The sequence below is a fragment of the Neovison vison genome, chromosome 1 (genome assembly GCF_020171115.1).
Source record: "Neovison vison isolate M4711 chromosome 1, ASM_NN_V1, whole genome shotgun sequence".
NCBI lineage: Eukaryota > Metazoa > Chordata > Mammalia > Carnivora > Mustelidae > Neogale > Neogale vison.
Window position 1 is genome coordinate 73,684,421 of NC_058091.1, and position 16,171 is coordinate 73,700,591.

A 16,171-nucleotide genomic window follows, 5' to 3' on the forward strand; every position below is an offset into this window, starting at 1 on the left:
GCCATCTAGCCCAATGGTGCTTAGTGTAAGCAAAATAATATTTTTTCTAACGTCTGTAAGTGTTACGATGTTGAAGAGCATGTTCTCCAGCTTTAAGCTTAATCCTCTGTCTTACTCCTTTATCCTACACACCCCGCGAACAAGTAATACCAAAAATTTGACATATACTTGAAAATTCCAGCTTTAAGATATAATACTAACTGTGAACGGCACCATTCTAAGTGCCTTATAAATATTAGCTCACAATAAACTATGAGGTAGGTACTATTGTTATTCCCATTTTACAAAAACAGACACAGCCGGGATTTGAATTCAGGCAGGGACTGTAAGAGTTCACCTCATCTAATGCTTATTTTATCAATTAAGAAATAGATATGACAAGGTTACATGACTTAAAGACTTTCTTGTTCAAGGTAGAGTGGAGATCAGGACACAAGCATGTTTACTGATCCATAAATACTTTTTAATTTAGAAAAAGTTATTCACAAGTCTTCCATTGCCCCGGAGTATATTTAGAACAGTTTCTGTAAATAAATATTATAACTGATATTGTATCTATCCGTCTTGTCTGCACACAAGAAAGGAATTGACAAGAATCTCACTGCTGTGTTCTTTCAGGCTTCAAATTGTCTCTCCGCTACACCTATAATCTTAAATTGTGTCAGTGAGAAGCTCCATCTTTCCACATCCAAACCCATCTTTAATTCCTCTTTCTCTTATGTCCCTTATCCACTTTGCTAATAATCTTGATTTTTCCTTCAAAATACATTCCGAAAATGGCTAGTTACCACTTGTGCTACCACCTACACCATCTCTTGTTTAGATTACTGCAGTAGCCCAGGGACTGGTTTTCTTGCTTCTGTTCTTGCCTTTCTCAAAGGGAGGGTTGGCTTCAACATAGAGGCCGAAGTAAACTTATTAAAAGAATGTCAGATCATGCCACTCCTCTCTCTGTTCATAGTCTCTCATGGCCTCCCAAAACAAAGTAAAAACCAAAGTCCCATACACAGCCCTAAGATTCTGCCCCGTTACCTCTCTGACCTCACAAACTCAACAGCTTTCTGTTCCAAAAAGACACTACGTAATCTCTCAACCTCAATCTTGGGAGTTGCAGTTTTCTCTGCTTACAGTGCTCTTCCCTGTAATGGTTGCCTTTCTGTCTGTTCCCAAAAACCATCCTTTCAGTCAGTCCTCTTCTTGCTACCCTATTTTGAATCATGGCATCTCTTATTCCCAGTATTTCTTATCCCCCCCACTTTACTTTTTTTTCTCTAATGCCTATCACAAAGTAAGGTATGATTTAGTTAGTTTATTTATCTTTATTGTGTGTCTCTCCACACTAGAACATAAATCTCTTCTGGGAAGGAATTTGTGTTCTCTTTTGTATCCTAACTGCCAGTAATAGGACCTGACATATTAGAGAAACTCTATAAATATATGTCAAAAGAATGAATGAATAGTGCACACACATTTATATCCCAAACAATATATAAATGAATAAAAACTCATTATTTGTCAACAATTGCATATAAAAAGAATCGGATAATAGTATATATCCCATTTCTACCAGCCACCTGAAACATACTGGTGAGTTTCTATCTATAAATAATACACTTCTCAATGTTGTCAAAAGTGTTTTAAAAACAATTCATTTCTGGGGCACCTGGGGGCACAGTCAGTTGAGCATCAACTCTTGGTTATGATATGGTTGGTGAGATCCAGCCCAACACTGGGCTCTGTGCTCAGCCCGGAGTCTGCTTCAGATTCTCTCTCCCTTTCCTTCTGCCCTTCCCCCTCATGCTCGCTAAATAAGTAAATAAATCTTTTTTTAAAAAGAGATTGGTTACCAGTATTTGTTAAAATGCTCAAACTTTCAAGTGATTTAAAGAAATAAATCACTTTATTCAATCACCCATTGGTAATGTTATGGTCACTGGCATTCTGTTTTGATTCATTGAATCAAAGATAAAGGAGTTGGAACAGACTGCTACAAAGTGCTCATTATTCCTAACCTATTGTCTATTTTCCACAAGCACATATAATACTTTCATGAAAACCAGGTATTTCTCTGGGCACTCCCACTTCCTTCTACTGCCCTCCAGCACCCATAAGTGTTTGATGTTATTTGTTTTGCTTAATAATTAAAGTATTCATTTTGTTTAGTTAATATTTGAAGACATCCAGGAAAACACATGAGAAAATGATGGGTACAGTGAAAAATCTGTTGAAAACCACTGATGTACCTAGTCTAAGGGCACTGGTTTTTAAGGTGTTTTCTAGTATTCCCTGGGGGCGGTCCTTGAGATCTCAGAGGGCTCCAGAGGTGAACATTATTTTGATAATAATACTAACACTCTAGCTGCCTGGTTCACTCAATCCCCTAACCTCCTGCGCCTTTGTACATTGAAGTTTTCTGGGGTTACATGATGTGTGATGTAGCAACAGATCGAATGTAGAGAGATGTATTAGAATTTGGCTGTATCAATTAAGCCAGGCTAAAAAAGGTTTACAAAACCCAAGATAATGCCACTCTTCTCACTAAGTAAGCTTTTTATTGGAGAATATAGTTTTTTATTCAATATATAGATATTGAAAATATTTAGATACTATGTTTACACTTAATGGTATTACTACTTTTTTAAAGTTTTTTTATTTGAGAGAGAGAGTGTGTGCACACGTGCACAAGTGGGGGAGGGGTGGAAGGAGGTGAGCGGGGAGGAGACTCTCCATTGAGTGCAGAGCCCAATGCAGAGCTCAATCTCAGGACCCTAAGATCATGCCCTGAGCCAAAATCAAGAGTTGGATTTTTAAGCAACTAAATATTTTACATAGTTCTCAGTTTTACTTTCCCAGTAGAATTCTCTTGTAAGTAATAGTAGACAGTTTTACTTTGTTTTTCCTTTACCTAATGTGATAATCAGTGCTCTCTCTTAACTAGTTATCAGTGTTCCTACTGTGGCCCTGGGAGTTACAACCGAATTCTGACAATTGTATTCTTGGGAAATCATACAACACAAAGTGGTCACTGGGTGAAAATTTTACAGTTTGACTATAAAGTCAAGGCTGCCTTTCCTCACTCTGCTTGTATGAACACATGATGTATGTATTGATTTTTAGATGTCTTATATTGACAATATTAGCTATTATCTCCCAAATCTGTGCTTGTTTTGTTGGATGACGTGACCACTCATTGAGTATAGTATTGAATGATAAGTGCTCTGTTTTATTTTTTTGACAGAATTATTTGTTGTTTTAAAGCTTGACTATTATTTTAATAAAACTGAAACTTAAACAGTGCACCTTTTACATAAAAGGAAGTAATTTACATTCATACAGGCAGCAGATATATTTTGCAATATCACATTTTTCTCAAAATGACTAGGATTAAGGAATCAATGTTAAATGGACTTATAACCATGCATTTGGGCTTTTGTTTATTTATGGAATCATATGCATACCAATTATCAGCTTAATAAAATTATACCCTAAAAAGTTGAAATATTTTTGCATAGCACTGTATCAGTCAGGGTCCAATTTGGAACATAGAAACCACCTTATGTATTTCAAACAAAGGGAACTTAATGCAGTGATTTGCTCGCAAATTTTGAAAAAACAGAGGAGCCAAAGAAGGAAGATAAGGGTTCTATGAAATCAGTAACTAGAAAGTCACTAAGCTCTCCTGAGGTCAAAGGCACAGAGGGCTTTCTAGTGTTCCTAAGGCCACTCGTATGTTCCTCAAGGCTGCTGGAGCACATCTGTTTGACCTGCTGCAATAGCAAGCCAAGAGCTCATAAGCTCACCAAGGCTGCAGGGATCCAGGGTCTCATGGCCACCAGAACTTACCCACCCTCGCTACTGCCAGAGCCAGGACCAAGAAAAGAATCAACTCACCCTTCCACCTCCTATTTGCATATGAGTGTCTTCCACTTGGTAGAACTACACAGGAAACCAACAGTCAGCAGTTTCTGGAAAATGACTTTTTGGCTCCCTTAGATACCAAGCAATATAGAAGTGCCAGTGTGAGGCTGGGCATCAACAGATAAGGTATTTGCTGCTACTGTAACCAGTATTGAGTGTCCCCTTTTGTTCTTCCTCATTGTCCTATGGACTTTCCATATGGGGTCTATGAGATTCTGGGAAACGTTACACCATTCTTATAAATGGAGCATGAAACTGGACTAAGTCAGTGAGTATATGCCAACTCCGGGCTAATGTCTATAAGGTGTGGGCGTTTGACCTAAGAGTGCTAGAATAAAATTCTGGTACTTTCACAGAGAGCTTTGGGATACAGACCCTCTCCTTTAGATGGCGTTAAGTACAGAGGCCATACCTTGGGTTGCCTCCTTTGTGTTGTTACCATGAGGAAAACCAGCCTGAAGATGAAACTGATAGGGACAGAACAATCAGACTGATAGAATGCCAGAAGCCTCATTGAAGCACACTTCAAAGCTGCCTTTTTTCTAAATTTCTCAATTATGTAAGCTCATATGGCCCCTACATTGTTTTAGTCAGCTTGAGTTCACTTTTTGCATAGTATTTGCAATTAAAGACATCCTGATACACGATACAGTTCCTAGATCTGGCAATAAAGAGTCTCATACTCTAGCTGCAAACTTGTATTTCTGGCTGTCACTCTCTCTCATTCCTTCTAAACCGTTAGAAATAGGCAAACTGGAAAAAAAAATGTTTTGTACAACTGATAGCATCTTTCAACTTTTGATAGAGTACATAACTCTTTTTTTCCCTTTAATAAACATATAACATATTTTTATCCCCAGGGACACAGATCTGTGAATCGCCAGGTTTATACATTTCACAGCACTCATCATAGCACATACCCTCCCCAATGTCCAAATCCCCACCACCCTCTCCCATCCACCCTCCCCCCAGCAACCCTCAGTCTGTTTTTTGAGATTGAGTCTTTTATGGTTAAAATGAAAGAAGGTGGGATTGGGAGGGAGACAAATCATAAGAGTACATAGCTTAAAAAAGATGACGAGAAGGACAAATAGCATGATATTTTGTTGATCAATAGATACACAATAAACTTTATATCCACAAGAGAAGAACATACCTTATAATCAAGTACCTGTGTAATAATTATGAAACAGAAAAGGAAAGAAAAGAAACTCATGTACTTAAACTACAAACAATATTTCAATAAATTTCTCAGGTCATATTTTCTGATAACAGTGTAATTATACTGGATATTAATAAAACTTAAATGGGGAAAAATTACCTATCATTTCAAAGTTTAAAGTCTCTAAATCTTGGGCCAACAATGAAATCAATATTATAATTTGAGACAATCTTAAAGCAAGAAAAACAAGAATCCAATGTGTCAGCATTTTTTTGAACATGGGCAAAACTTAAAAGAAAATTTCATAGTCTTATAATTTTCTATTACTAAAAATAAAGAATCGGGACGCCTGGGTGGCTCAGTTGGTTGGACGACTGCCTTCGGCTCAGGGCGTGATCCTGGAGTCCCGGGATCGAGTCCCGCATCAGGCTCCCAGCTCCATGGGGAGTCTGCTTCCCTCTCTGACCTTCTCCTCGCTCGTGCTCTCTCTCACTGTCTCTCTCTCTCTCTCAAATAAATAAATAAAATCTTTAAAAAAAATAAAAAAAATAAAAAAATAAAAATAAAGAATAAAAAGCAATTTTTTAAAAAGGACACAAGAATAGAAGAATAAAATCCTAAACATAAAAATGAAAGTAGAATTGATAATCCAAAAGTTTTGTTTGATTTAAAAATAAAAGTAAAAAGATATAAACCACAAATGTATATTATTAAGAATGAGAAAGAAAAACAGCCATAGATATGGGGGAAACATAGCATTACTAAATAACATTATAGTAATAAATTTGAAAATTCCAGTGGCATGAGTAACCTGGAACATACTAATATTGATAACAGAGAAATTTTTCAAATAGTTTGGATGAACAGTGCCTTCTACATGGAATCATTCTATGGTCTGAATGTTTGTGTCCCTGAAAGATTAAAGTTGAAATCCTAAATTCCCAAAGGCAAAGGTGTTCGTAGATAGGGACATTAGGAGAAGATGGGTTCATGAGGGTGGAACACTTATGAAAAGGCTTAGTGGGGCGCCTGGGTGGCTCAGTGGGTTAAAGCCTCTACCTTCAGCTCAGGTCATGATCTCAGGGTCCTGGGATCAAGCCCCACATCAGGCTCTCTGCTCAGTGGGGAGCCTGCTTCCCCCCCCCGCCGCCTGCCTCTCTGCCTACATGTGATCTCTCTCTGTCAGATAAATAAATTAAATATAAAAAGAAAGAAAGAAAGAAAGAGCTTAGTGGCTTAGTGCTCTTGTAAAAGATGTCCTGCAAACTACCCACCCCTTCTGCTTGTGAGGAACAAGGAGAGAGAGGTCTGCAACTTGGAGGAGAGCTCTCATCCAACCTGGTACCCTGATCTCTTAGAGCCTTCAGAACTGTGAGTATTAGATTTCTGTCATTAATAAGCTACTAATCTGTGCTATTTTGTTATAGTAGACCCAATAGCTAAGACAAATTTCTTTGGATCTGTGGTACTTACTTCTTATCAATGATGTCTCAACTTTGATATCACCTCCTCAGGTGGGTTTTTTGTTGTTGTTTTTGGTTTTTTAGAGTGGGGTTTTTTCTGTTTGTTTGTTTGTTTTCTGACTACCCATTACTCTTCACTTCCCTCAGCCTGTCACATCCTATAACATCACACTTAAAAATTTTTTTTTTTATTTAGAGGTGCCTGAGTGACTCAGTCAGCTAAGCATTTGCCTTCAGCTCAGGTCACCATCCCAGGGTCCTGGGATACGTCATCTTCCCCATCTCTCCCCTACGCTGGGGGGGGGGGTGTTCCCTGCTCAGAGGGGAGTCTGCTTCTCCCTCTCCCTCTGCCATGCTCCCGCACACCCCCTTGTGCTCTCTGGCTCTCCCTCTCTTTCTGTCAAAAAAATAAAATCTTTAAAAAAAAAGAAGGAAAAGATTTATCTATTTATTTATTTGAGAGAGGGAGTATAGGAAGAGGCAGAACCAAAAGGAGAGAGAGAACCCCAAGCAGACTCCCCAATGAATGGAGTGTGGAGCATGGAGCTCAAGGTGGAATTTCATGACACTAAGATCCTGACCTGAGCCGAAACCAAGAGCGGCTGCTTAATGGACTGAGCCACCTGGGTGCCCCTCATACCACACTCTTAATCTCACCAGAGTAGTTTTCCTTTTTTTTTTTTAAATTTTTAATTTTTTTAAAGATGTTATTTATTTGCCAGAGAGTACACACAAGCAGGCAGAGAGGCAGTGAGAGAAGCAGGTTCCCTGCCAAGCAAGAAGTCCGATGCAGGACTCGATTCCAGGACCCTGGGATCATGACCTGAGCCAAAGGCAGCGGCTCAACCAACTGAGCCACTGAGGTGTCCCCAGAGTATTTTTCCTTACTTGATATTGTAAAAAAATTATTTCCTGGTTTATTATCTGTCTTTGCTTCTAAGAATGTAAGTTTCTTGAAAAGAGGGGCCTTATATGTCTTTACTACCCAAAGCTCATAGAACAGAGGCACATAGTTGATATCAATAAATGTTATTTATTTCCTACAGAAAGCTTAGTATTATGAGTTATCTGAATAAAAATCAGAAGTGAATTACTAAAAGAGCAAAAATAGCTGCATTGGAAACTTTTGCTAATAAATAATGTTTTAGGTAAATAAAAATGACTAGATCTTAAGACATATATCCAGTAACTATGGGATTACTTAAAAAAACACTTTCAGGGGTGCCTGGGTAGCTCAGTTGGTTTAGCATCTGTCTTCAGTTCAGGTCATGATCCCAGGATCCTGGAATTGAGCCCTGAGTTGGGTTCCCTGCTCAGTGGGGAGTCTACTTCTCTCTCCCTCTGCCCTTACACCCTTCCATTGTGCTCTCTCTCTCTTTCTCAAATAAATAAATAAAATATTAAAAAAATTAATAGTTCCAAATCATGACAGTTTTATTGTTGAGCCCTTGCAAGCTTTTAACAAAGAAAACCCCTCCATGTTACATAAAATACTCGCTAGCCCAGAAAGTGATGACCAATTATTCAATTATTTGTTTAGAATGCTTAAAAGAATGAATTTTAAAATTCTTAGAACTAGAAAAAACTTAAGTCTAATATTTAGGAAAAAAATACACAAAAATTTAAATATTACTTAAGATATTAAAGTAATTATTTTGTATTAAGTTTTAATGCTGTTTTCAAATTGGGATTTTTGTTTTAAAAATTATTTGAAGTAATAAGGACTTAATTTGCAATTAAAATTCCAAGTCAAAATCTGAATGTTGTTGGAGATGGACAAATTATTCTCAAATTTACCCAAATGTGTGGGAAATAATAGCTTCTAGTATACAAGTATACAGTGCTTGATAAAGGAAGAATAAGAATTTAAGAAGAAAGGCTATGTTTTCAACAGTTTTGGGGGGAAATATGCCTACGTGGAGGGAAAAAATATATTTACCTCTTATGTGATAAAGAAAATATTATAAGCTGGTCAGCCTTTTACCATAACTGGGCCACAAATATATACTGTTTGTTGCACGGTATCTTAAAAATCAGAAAAATTTTCAACAAAATATAAATGTTTAAGAAAAACTGTAAAAAAAAGTTAATCAGAAAATACAGCAATACTGGACCCTCATCCCCAGATGGCCAGAGTTGGCATGAACAGAGGAGAGGTGGCCCCCTGTGTTCTGCAATTTGGCACAATTCTTCCTACTTCCTGTTCCATGCCAGCTTGTCTCACGCGTTTATATGAATGGCTCCACTCCTGTAGGCATTTGAAATTAAAAACTCCAGATGGACCAAGAGTTAGATATAACAGATAAAATCATGAAATAAATTAGAAGAAAACACGGTGGATAGTGAACTGATTCTTACGAATTGGTTTAAGCCAATTTGATTTTGTACCACTCTTCAGTTATTTTTGTTAGTTAATCGTAGTCTCCAAGGGTTAGAGGTGGCTGAGAATTAACTATTTCCCCACAACCTCTATCAGGTTATAAAGAAAGCAATTCTCAGACCAAATTCTTCTGCACGTACAACCATTTATCAAATTATTATTAGTAGGTAAGACACCTCATTAGGGATCAAGTCTTGGAGCCATAGGAAACACCTCCTCTTGTTCAAGCAAGAGGAGGTGTCTCTGAAATTTGTATCCAATGCAATTAATTCCATCCATAAGAATCCACCTCACCAACAGAAACCCTTTTTCACCATTCATATACTGATTAGAAAAGTATCTGGTGGTCAGAGAGAAACTAGCTGACGCAGTCCTATGTAGTCTCTGGAGTGTGACCTTTCTAATTGAAAGCTAGCTGATCACCCTTTATATGATTTATATGATTACAGCAAATGACTGCACATAATGTGTAGCCTAAGCCAAGCAGTCCCAACCTCATAGCACACTGTCCATACCTACATCTTTTAAACTGAATTATGGACACAATATTGTGTTTTGTAGGAGAGTTTCCAAGCATGAAAGAAATAGAAGAAATTACAGGAAAAAAAAATAATATTTGATGCCACAAAAATGTCAAGCTTTTATACAACAAAGATACTTTAAATGTGGAATAAAAAACTGTTGGGAATATTAGTAGCAATTATTTCCCAAGTGAAATATGCATCATGTTTATTATATATACACATATACATATGTGTAGACATTATATATGTACACGTGTTTCTGTTTTTTTCTTTGTCTTTTTATATGATACCTGATTATGTGAAAATGGATACATGGATTTTCACTAGCGGTGCAGGTATATATGCTTGCTGGGCAGGAAGCAGATTCTTTCATTCTGGCATGCTCATCTTGCTTCTGTGTTATGCTGCTGCTGGCTCTCTCCAGTGTTTCTCTGCTGGCCACAGACCATGTACTGATCCCCATGGAGGAAACTCCATCCTAACCTTAGGCAAAGAAAACTCTCATGCATTTCAAATAACTGGAATGTTTTGTTTTGTTTTTGCTTTGTTATGGGGAGGGCGTTTTCTGGTTTGGTTTTGTTTCTGCCATGCCCCAGTTATCTGCCACTCACTCAAGTTACCTTCTTCCTTGACCTGGGAGGATTCTCAATTACCATGATGGGTACTGGAAGCTTGAGAAAGTGGCTTATCTTTCTTCACTGTTGTTGCTGTTGCACCTCACACAGCAGAGATTCCCAGCAGCAACCGTAAACAGTAGTAGTTCTAGAATAACATCTTGGTGTCAGCAGAATGTCTCCAGCCCTAATCATTTTCTCCTACTCTAGTATTAACCACTTCCTAGAACAATTAATCAAAAAAATCTTTATATATATATATATATATATAAAACAGTCTGCACCAAGGTACAACTGATAATCACAATGTCATTGTTTTCCATTGGTACATTTCCCAAAACCTGTGTTATTTGTTCATGCAGTGGACATCTGTTGTTTATGGCTGCCAAAAATCCATTTCCTCTTTTTTTGAAATGGTGCCCTGAACTTTCATTGGGAAAACTACTTCTTCACTATTGGATACAATAAAGAACTATCAATCAAGATGTCTGCATTTCCCTTGGCCAAGGGATGGACATGTGACCCAAGCTATACTAATCAGATGCTTTCCTCTTTTTGGAATTTAAAGCTCACATGGAATGTGGAGAAAGGTGGAAAAAGCAGTTGGAGCTGATTGATCCCATCTGGCTGTGACTGTTTGTTTCCTTCCAATTTCCCCATAGATACTTTGGCTCCTCACTTTTCCAAGAATGACTCTGAGATTGTGTAAAAAGGTCTCACAATCTTCAATCCTCCAGTATGTTCTTCTGTGCTTGTTGGGACGGTTTGATTTTTGTTTTTTGCTCTTAATACCAACTAATACAAGTTCTACTCATGATTGCATTTCAATGTAAGAATGATTTTTTTTCTCCAAAAACCTATTATTTGGTTATATCTATCTACGAGGAGAATTCCAAATTGATTTTACTGACACCACCCTCCCATTTGGTCTACTTTTCTCTTAGATGCTGGATCTATTTGCAGGACAGTTCTAAGATCACACCATACCTGGAATATGGTTACTGAGGTCAAAAGACTGTCATGACTCATTTTCAAATTCTAATACTTTCATTTTTGCCTTTTATTGCCACAAATCAAAAGTGTTCTTTGAGTCCTGATAGGAAGAGAAGGAAACAGATGAAAGCAATGACTGTGATATGGACATGTTCCTTTCCCTTCTTGTTGCCACCTGGCAGGAGTGACTAGACCAATGTCGGTGTAATCAGGGCTGAGGTTTCTGAGTCTGGAGTAAAAAGATTGAATTTCTCTTTGTCTCTTTAATCATCCAGGTCTAAGGCAAAAACCTACCAGTGAATTAATAGAAGAAAAAATATATATATATAGTTCTCTGGCCCTGATTTCTGTACAAAGCTCCTAAAATCCTTATAATTTCCTAGGTAACAAGAACACTAGGAACATCTTTTGTTCTGATACTTGATGTTTAATCCCTGTTTCTGACATAGAGTTCCTAAACCTCTTGGAATTTCCTGGGTGATAGCGGTGTCTTTTATTCTAATGAGATGACTCTCCATGGACTCTGGGATAGGTACTGGTCACCAGGAAGACCAAGACATGATTAGAAGCTTGGAACTTTCAGCCCCATGCCCTATCATTCAGGTAGGGGAGAGGGAGCTGGAATTGAGTAAATTATGATCATACCCTAAGAATCCCAAAAGTATCAGGAAGAGGGAGCTTCCAGGCCAGTGAACACAGGAAAGTGTTGGTAAAGTGGTGTTCCTGGAGAGGGCGTGGGCACTCTGCAACCTCCCACCTAAGTTTTCCTATGCATCTCTTCCATCTGGATGCTCATTTGCCTTCTTTATCATATCTTTTTATAATAAACAGGTAAACGGTAAGTAAACTGTTTTCCTGAGTTTTGTGAGCTGCTCCAGCTATTAATTGAACCCGAGGTGGGTGTAATGGTGTAGGAGTGCTGATAATACTGACTCCATCTTTGGCCCTCCATCTTGTTCATGTTTGTTCAGAGATGTCTCTTGGGGCTACACATTCCAGGCCCCTGGAAGATTAATATACATACCTAGCAATGCCCACAAGACTTGTTTGGGCCTCCCACTAATCCATTAGAGATAACATAGTCTTTCCCCTTCCTGACTCACAGGTGGTGCCACAAGATCTAACTGAAGAGTAGCTGTCAGTTAGGGGCATGCAACCGTCTGAGGTGCGTGCAAACCTTTTGATCTCAATACAATGCCCTTTTGCATGTCCCCTCACTCTATAAAATCTGTGGACTAAGGTCTGGCTTTTGCAGGGAATAACTATGCAGCTGCCATGCATCATTCTCTACCCAGGGCTCCCTGTCAGTAAATAAAACTATGTAAACTGAATAAAACTATGTAAACTCTATGGAGAGGCCTGCTTCATTTCTAGTCTTCAAGTGCCTTTTCAGTCTGGGAGATACTTCACCATCTCTCTTCCACCTTCTAACAGATGGGAACCTTTAAGTCATAGCTGATTGACCAGAAATACAGACAACAACCTGAGCTTGCTATTGGCCCCTGAGGCTGGGGGCCATTTTGTGAGACAGCCCTAACCTGAGGGATCTGATGCTTTCTCCAGGTAGATAGGGTTCAAATTAAGTTAAACTGTAGGTTCCCCCAGCTGCTGTCGCAGAATTTCTTGGTGTGGGGGATTCTCCCACCATAGCTTGTGTCGGTGTTGTTGGTGTGATAATCGTGTGAGAGTAAAGGAGAGACCCAGCAGTAGTGTAAATTTTCTTTACACTACCCATTATTCTCAGAAAAGCCATTTTCATATTTATATATTACATGCTATACTCTTCTATATGTATTGTAGGATTATTTCTAAATTCTATGAAAAATCCTGTTAGTATTATATTGGATAATACTGTGTCACTAGAGTAATTTAGTATAGGGTTGCCCAGTAAAATACAAGATGTCCAATTAAATATGATGTTCAGATAAATAACAAAGTATATAAATATAAACAAATAAATACCTAAATCTACATGTGTATATATCTAGATAGATGATAGATAGATAGATAGATAGACATATCCATGAAATAATTTTTTTTTAAAGATTTTATTTATTTATTTGACAGACAGAGATCACAAGTAGGCAGAGAAGCAGGCAGAGGGACAGGAGGAAGCAGGTTCCCTGCTGAGCAGAGAGCCCGATGCGGGGCTCGATCCCAGGACCCTAAGATCATGACCTGAGCTGAAGGCAGAGGCTTTAACCCACTGAGCCACCCAGGCGCCCCTCCATGAAATAATTTTTTAGTGTAAGTTTGTCCCATACAATATTTGGGAGATAGTTATATAAAAGAGCTATTCATAATTTACTTGAAATTGAAGTTTAGCTGAGTATTTTCTATTTTGTGTTTGCTAAATCTGACAACCCTAATTTGGGAAGAAATAACATCTTTAAAATATTGAATCATCCTTTTCACAAGTACTCTATACTCTCCATCTATTTAGTGTTTAGATTATTAAATAATTAGGCTGTATATTTTGCTTATTTTGTTAAGTTATTCTTAAGTGACTTAAAAATTTTAAAGTTATTGTGAATGAGATCTAATGTTATTGCAGGAGTCCTGTTGATGTTTGTACAGTGATCTCATATTGAGAAATCTTCTTGAACTTTACTAACTTGTCTACAAAGTGTTTTGAATTTTTTGTATTCACAATAGTATCACCGAGAAAGAATGAAATTTCTGTCTTTCTGGTTGATATCCTTTTATTTCTTTTATTTTTTATTGCACAGAGTGGGACTCCCTGATACATTACCGGATAGAGGTGGTAATAGTAGGTATCTGTCTTTTCGTAATTTAAAAGGCATGTATCTATAATTTTATCAAAATATTATGGTTTTTAAAGGCTTTAAAGATAATTTTGATCAGGTTAAAATTTTCTATTTCTAGTTGGCTAAGAGTTAATAACAATAATATAATATTATCGTGAGTAGGTATTTAAATTTACCAAAAATACTTCCTGTACCGATAGAGATCATCATATGGCTTTTCTCCTTTAATTTATTACTGTCACAAATATAGTAACTGATTTCCTGATATAAAAATATCTTTGGTTCCTGGGATATTTCCAACTTAGTCATGGCCCACACTGACAGAGACTAACACGTACAAGCATTGGTGGATTCCATTGTTAACACCTTAGCTAGAAGGTTTATATTCCATGTGACATCAGCCTATAATTTTTCTTATAGCATTTATGTTTGATTCTTTTTAAAAAAAATTTTACATATTTATTTTTGAGAGAGAAAATGAACAAAGGGAAGAGGCAGAAAGAGAAGCAGAAGAAGCAGGTTCCTCACTGAGCAGGGAGCTGGACATGGGGCTCAATCCCGGGACACTGGGATCATGACTTGAGCCCAAGGCAGATGCTTAACTGACTGAGCCACCCAGGTACCCCTTTACATCTGATTCTGGATGGGAAGCTATATTGGCCTCATAGGGGAATTTTTTCTTTATCTAGTCTCTAAAATAGTTTGTATGACTTTAGGTTGATCTTTTCCTTGAAGCAATCATCCTCAAACTGCAGTGTGCATCACCACACAAAGTCCGTGACCTCGCATCCAGAAATTCTAACTTAGTAAGTATGAAGAGTAGCTCTAGTCTAGCTTGCTTTTGGGTCTATTTAGGAAGTTATACTTCTCTGAGAAATTATCTGCTTTTCCCAAGTTTTCCCTTATGTTCACAGTATTATTAAAGATATTCTCTTATAATGTTTTAAATTTTTACTGCATCGTGTACTCTTTTTCAATTCTGTTAGTATTTGTTTGTGACTCCTCTCCAGTGGTGTGCTAGAGCTGGCTTGGACTGGCTGCCCAGAGCCAAATCTGTCCATCTCTCCCCAATCTGTGTACAGTGACATCGTGTTAAAATCCGTAATAATGATGGGATGCCTGGGTGGCTCAGTGGTTTAAGCCTCTGCCTTCGGCTCAGGTCATGACCCCAGAGTCCTGGGATCGAGCCCTGCATTGGGCTCTCTGCTCAGTGGGGAGCCTGCCCCCCCACCGCCCCTCTGCCTATTTGTGATCTCTGTCTGTCAAATAAATAAATAACATCTTTAAAAAAAAAAAATCTCCAAACTCCTTGGGCACCTGGGTGGCTCAGTGGGTTAAACCTCTGCCTTCAGCTCAGGTCATGATCCTAGGGTCCTGGGATCGAGCCCCGCATCGGGCTCTTTGCTCAGCAGGGGGCCTGCTTCCTACTCTCTCTCTCTGTCTGCTTCTCTGCCTACTTGTGATCTCTCTCTGTCAAATAAATAAATAAAATCTTTAAAATAAAATAAAATAAAATAAGCAATAATGGCAATATTTACACTATGGAAGTCAGAAATCTCACAGATTGAAGCATATCCCCACACCAGAGAAAGCTGGTTTAACACGATACTCTTTCTCTCTGCATCGTCCTCTGCTCTTTCCCTCTCTTCCTGTCTCTCCCATCAATCTTGTTACATATTTTTCTATTTGTTAGTCTTTTTCAAAAAGGTCTTTTTGGTTTACCAGCAGGGGGGAGGGGCAGGGGGAGAGGCAGACTCCCTAGTAAGCAGGTCCTTGCAGGACCCTGAGATCATGACCTGAGCTGAAGGCAGATGCTTAACCCAATGAGCCACCCAGATGCCCTTCCTGTTATTACTTTTCTAAGTTCTTGGTTGAATAGCTCATTAATTCTTAGTTTTTCTTGTTTTGTAATAAATGCATTTTAAGACTATGTATTTTCCTCTAGAAACTGTTTTAATTACATTGCACAAACTTTACTATATTGGGGTTTAGTTGTTATTTGTGACTTAAAGTTTAATAATAAACACTGTCTATTATGATTTCTTCTTTGACTTGTGACTTACCAGATATTTGTTACAATAATTTTGATTTATTTACCTTCTTAGGCTGTAAATTACTGGTTTTTCATTTTCTTCTGGTAGCAGAGTAGTTATGGAATGTGGTGTATGTGAATTGTTTGGCATTTATTGAGAATATTTTGTGGTCCATAGCCTAATCAGCCTTTGAAAATATCTCATTTGAACTTGAAAAGAATGTGCATTCCCTAACTGTTCTCTCAATTATTAATTTTGTTGTTAGTATCTTTAAAAATATTTTTTAAATATTAACTATCAGCTACTAGGTTTTAAG